The sequence below is a fragment of the Punica granatum genome, chromosome 1, assembly GCF_007655135.1.
Source record: "Punica granatum isolate Tunisia-2019 chromosome 1, ASM765513v2, whole genome shotgun sequence".
In the NCBI taxonomy this organism is placed as follows: Eukaryota; Viridiplantae; Streptophyta; class Magnoliopsida; order Myrtales; family Lythraceae; genus Punica; species Punica granatum.
In genome coordinates this window covers 15,160,912-15,166,878 of record NC_045127.1, presented here as the reverse complement: position 1 = coordinate 15,166,878, position 5,967 = coordinate 15,160,912, and the positions used below count along the sequence as shown (strand labels likewise).

Genomic DNA, 5,967 nt, shown 5'->3' with positions numbered 1-5,967 from the left:
AGCCGAAAGGTGAAGTCACGGCCTAAAGCCGATTGTGGAAGGATAAGGCCATAGTCCCCAGAAGGTTCATGTTTGGTAGGTTTTAGCTACAAGGTAGCCGAAAAGAAAGAGTCTTAAGTCGGAACCTTTGACTCGATAGAGACCATTCTTAGCCCGAAAGCCTCAAGGTGGGTAAAAGAGGTAAAGCCGATGGGATCAACGGTGTGCTATGGAAAGCTATTACATTTTTGAGTAAATTATACGTGAAAAGATAAGTGCGTAAAAGAAGATATGTAAGTGAGCGAGCGGAAAAAGTAAAGTGCAAAATGATAGATATTGAAGGGTTCGATGTGGGTAAGAATATTGAAAGGTGCGAGAAAAGTAATGAATAGATGAATGTAAAGATAGATTAGATAAGCATCATGTTGTTGTGTTGTCGCGGAGAGGGTTACGATGGATGGCCATGTTTGCTCTCATAGGTTGGACCTAGGAGACTTAATCTGAGTAATATTTAGCATTATTCTAACAAAATAAAGAGAGCAAGTAACTATCTACTAATTGCCTAATCTACTTGCTAAAACTCGGAAAGATATAATATTCTAGCTAGTCTTGGAGAGCGATCTCCAATTATTCCTAATTATAAAGAAAATGCAAGGAAATGAATTTTATCCCATTTGTGCACGTCCAGAGAAGCATTCATGCATGCAATCTTCCATTCCTCATTTAGTGCCATAGATCCCCATGTATATAGTCATCCTCTTCTAGCTTGTCCTCCAATCAAGTCATATATATATATATATATATATTCTCTCTCTTGGTAAACATTCCCTTAGATTAAGGATCTTGTCGAATGAAGCCACATCCAGGATCGTAACCGGCCACATCTAGGAAAGAAATCAGGAAACTTCCTCATGTAAGCTGCCAACTTTATGCACTCAATTGTTTCCTTGCAAGATTAGCCCGGCTAGGAAACATCCAATAATTCTCTCCTCGATTTGCCAACCCACTAGCGGCTGTTTATTCCGATTTTGCCACGAACTTCGAATCGGGTTGCTAGTTTCATGGGGCCTACAGAAAGGTAGAAGGAAGAGAAATTCAAAATTTTTTACTCGTAAAACTAGATCCAATACCTACTAGCAGAAACTAGATCCCAAAACCTACTAGCAGAATGGGAGCAGGTAAAGTGTACCTAGTTAATATTAATTCGTCGATCGAGCGCCCCACACGTGATGCATTTACTGGTATCCATACCGACTTCGTCGATTGATCTTCGAGATCAACGGTGCTAGCGGCTAACTCTCGAAGGAAACACCGGTGCGACACCTAAACTATTAAAATAATGGACCTAATTAAATTGGATTCACAATCCAATTCTTCATACACGTATATTTATCCAACCCTTTCCTTTCAATGCTATTTATAAGCACTTGGGAAAGGATTTGCCCTTAAATTGGCCGGTGTGGGATGGTTCTAATTAGCCTCCCAAGCCTCCACCTGGTAGCCACTTTCAATATGCACGTTGGCCATCAAATGGCCTTACATGTGGCTATGCATGCTTACCATTATATGGCCGGTAATGCAAAAGCCAAATGGCTTTATTTCGTCCCATCGTGTGCTCTATTTCATGTATAAATCAGGTCTATTAATATCTAATAAACTGAGTTTAATTAATCGGTAAATTTAATCTCATTAAATATTTGATTAATTGGTCTACCTTAAATCATCTAATCTCTATTAGACGATTTTATTGTTTCAAAGTATCCCTTTGATTTAGTTGTCGTATGTGACCCTGTAGGTTCCTGATTACGTTGACAGTAATATCAAAATTTCTATTTCAATGTTACAAACAGTGAGCAGCATCTAGCAATGCATAACTGTTACTCAAGTAATCGGAAAGTCAATTTCTCGACGAACCTTGTAACCTATGTTACCGTGCAGTATAATCCCTTTGTCCTCTATATCTCTATTGAGCACGAGACATGGTCGTTGTCATCCTTGTATGGCTCAATCTCTCTTTCTTGGTTTACCGGGTATGTCTATTAGAATAAATGAACTCGATATCCCTATATCGACTCATTTGACTATGCATACACTTTTAGACTCTACCTACCAAGCGGCCGTGAGATATTGTTCCCGTTATATAGGAGGGACAAATCCTATCTTGGTCACTCACATTCCTCTCCATGCTCTGTGGTATACTCAATAACTATCTTTATAACTAGCCTGTCACGTTGGAGTTCGACAGCATCAAAGTATACGACATTATATTGAGGAAACCATGGTGACCTCAAGTCAAAGGACCACTGCACCATAGTCACTATGAGACATGCTAATGAAAGTCACATAATGACCTAAGTAAAAGTCTCATGGCGGGTCAGTTCAGTACACTTTACTCCTAATGTATACCTGCGGTGTGACTCGATATCTCCACATCCATGACCTATGAGACTTGGTGATCAATCAACACCCACACTAGTCTAACCGCATTATCGTTGTTCTAATTAACGTTAATACTTTAACTATGGACACTTAGGAATAATGTTCAGTAATTATAGGATCTCACAATCAAGTCACACTTGATGCCTATTGAACCTACTATTCCAAGGTCGTTCTTGTGTAAAATTAATATTTCGCGCAACCCACACAATAACATAAATGCCTTGTATTATAATGAAATACATGTTACATTATAGAACATATGAAAGATTGCCTTTAAGGCATACACCAATTCCCAATGCGGGTCTCGTATTGGGCTTCGACTATGGGCCACTTGTCAGCACCCCATTTTAGTCCACCAGCTCCAACAAAGGACTCTCGACTGAAACTCGGATTGCTATTCATGACCCGGCCGACGGAGGCGAACGCGCGGACTTGGGGGCACAGATTACAGAAGAGAAGTAGGGTCCTCCAAAAAGGCTTAGAGGGCAGTTAGAGGGAGCAGACAAGCGGTAAGCCTCAGGACAACAGAACCGACACTGTAGCACTATGCATCGACGGATCACTGGGGCGTCAGAAGATATCCAATATGGGATTCTAAAAATCCCTCTTGGTACCAAAATGACCAATGGCACCTCCTAGCGTATTTCAGAAGCCTTATGCTTAAGCCGGGGAATCTCCAACATCTGCAAACGCCTTCCTGACAGGGCTCCCGGGACGCCCGATCCACGAACAAGTAAACGGCACCCAGAAATAGGCCGGCACACACCCAAGGGCCATCAGGACCATGGAGCAAGTTTCATACTACCTTTCGGAGCTCATCTTAATCTCCTGAGTGGATCCTGACCCGAAAAAGGGGCCATTCCAAACGGAATCTAGCGCTCAGAGCTCAATCAGTGAAAAGTTGACGTCCGAGCTTCATACCACTCACTCCCCATAACCCCCAGGGCCAGGGAAATCATTTCGGCTCGGGGCCAAACAAGTCAATTAGGTCTCCCGAGTGACATTTTAGTGGTCATGAACGCCTCTCAGCAAACCTTCGGGGAACGTTCTTGGCAAACGGAGATCACAGCGGTCTCCGAACATCTCGGAACTTTCGGGAAACATTGAGAAAACCCTGTTCGCGGATTCTTAGGTCACCTCCGGCTATTGATTTTTGGTCGAGGGCAACGGGTCAACGATTTCGCATGAGGCAAAAAGTAAGTTGGGACGAACAACACGGTGCACGGAGGAACAATTGGACAATAGAGACGGTTAACTCCACTCAGAATGCCCGAACGAAGCAAAACCGGCTTTGGAGCCCCGGGACACCCGAATTATCCCGCATGAGAAGCATGTCCATATTGGGCTCGCTTAGATCGTGATCATACGCGTATCGACAATTCACAACCCGAACGAACCACGGAAGTCAAACGCGTAACCAATGGAGCCCCGAGCTTCTCTCGGCTTTTCCCCGAACCAAGAAGAGCCCACGGCTCAACCCCCAAGCCACGACTCAACCCCAAGCCACGGCTCAACTGTCCCAAAGCCACGGCTCAACCCCATGGCCGGCGGCTCAACCCTTCCTCTCTTCCTTCCACCACACAATTCAAATATCTCTTACACCCTCTTACACATCTCTCCTATCCATCATCTCCCATCACCTTTTCTTTTACTTCCCCCACACTCCAAATGACATTTTCCCCTCCCTAATCACCCACTACCATCGGCCCCTCCTTGATGTTGGGAATTGATGTATGCCCTAGAGGCAATCTATAATCAGTTTTGTAATATGATATTTATTTCATTATAAAACGAGGCATTTCTGTTATTGTGTAGATTGCGCTAAATATGATTTTACACAATAATGTCCTTGGAATAGTAGGTTCAATAGGCATCAAGTGTGACTTGATTGTGAGATCCTATAATTACTGAACATTATTCTTAAATGTCCCTAGTCAAAGTATTATCGTTAATTAGGACAACGATAATACGGTTAGACTAGTGTGGGTGTTGATTGATGACTAAATCTCATAGGTCATGGATATGGAGATATCAAATCACACCACATGTATACATTAAGAGTAATGTATATTGGACTGACCCGCCATGAGATTGCTACATGGGTTGTTACGTGACTGTCATTAGCGTATCTCAAAGTGACTATAGTGTAATGATCCTTTGACTTGAGGTCACCATGAATTCCTACATGTAATGTCATATACTTTGATACTGTCAAACGCTACCGTAACAGGATGGTTATAAAGACAGTTATTGGGTATACCACAGAGCATGGAGAGGAATGTGAGTGATCAAGATAGAATTTGTCCCTCCTACATAATGGGAGTGATATCTCACGGCCACTTGGTGGTTAAGTCTAAAAGTGTATGCATACCCAAATGAGTCGATATAGCGATATCGAATTCATTTGTTCTGATAGACTTACCCGGTAAACCAAGAAAGAGAGATATTGAGCCATACAAGGATGTCATCGACCATGCCTTGGGCTCAATAGAGATATAGAGGACAAATGGATTATATTACATGGTAATATAGGTCACAAGGTTCGTTGAGAAATTAACTTTCCGATTACTTGAGTAATAGTGATGCATTGCTAGATGCCGCTCGCTGTTTGTAATATTAAAAATAGAGATTTCGATATTACTATCAACGTAATTGGGAACCTACAGGGTCACACACTACGACTAAATTGACGAGATATTTTGAAACAAATAAAATCGTCTAATAGAGATTAGATGATTTAGGTGCGACCAATTAATCGGATATTTAATGAGATTAAATTTACCGATTAATTAGACCCGATTTATTTGATTTAATGGTGTGCTAAGTGGCTATTTTTTATTGAACCACTTGGAGTCTATTATATGGTAACACATGGGCCAATTGTATAATGACACTTAGCCATGCACTTGGCTCTTGAAATTCTTAATTTCTCTTATCCCACATCGGTGGGACAAGCAAATTGCCCCATTCTCAAGCCTATATATATGTGTATATATATGGCAGTAAGTATGGGTAACAGGGGTATGCATATATATGTGATATATATGTATGCATAAGTATATATATAGATATATATAAAACGCACTCATATAAGTGCTCAGATATATATAGTGCGTGCATATGTGTATGTATATAATAATTTGGGTTGAATTGTTCAATCCAAATTAGGTCCATTAGTCTGAAAAATTTCGGGTGTCGCATTAGTGTTTTCTTTCGAGTGTTGGTCGCTAGCACCGCCGATCTCGAAGACTCGTCGACAAAGTCGGTGTGGATTCCAGTAGAGGCGTCACGCGTGGGACGCTCGGTCGACAACTTTAAATATTCCAGGTACGTTTTTATTTACTCTTATTCTTCTAGTAGGTCTTGGAATTAGTTTCACGGGTAGGAAATTTTGAATTTCTGTTCCTTTTTCGCTTCCGCTGCACCCCGTGGAACTAGCAATTGGTATCAGAGCCTAGCTAGTTAGAATCTGAGTAGATAATAGCATAAAATATGATTTTATGCTTGGTACTGGTATGATTATGTTTGATATTTGCGGTGCATGACTGT

At 41.5% G+C, this 5,967-nt stretch overlaps 1 long non-coding RNA gene across 1 annotated transcript; it reads right to left on the bottom strand.

The window, feature by feature from the left end:
• Window positions 1-364: 364 nt before the first annotated feature.
• Window positions 365-1,350, bottom strand: LOC116201169. Its single transcript, XR_004155815.1, has 2 exons — window positions 1,169-1,350; window positions 365-1,047 (listed from the first exon to the last, which is right to left on the bottom strand). It is a non-coding gene; the product is annotated as an uncharacterized LOC116201169 (long non-coding RNA).
• Window positions 1,351-5,967: the final 4,617 nt, after the last annotated feature.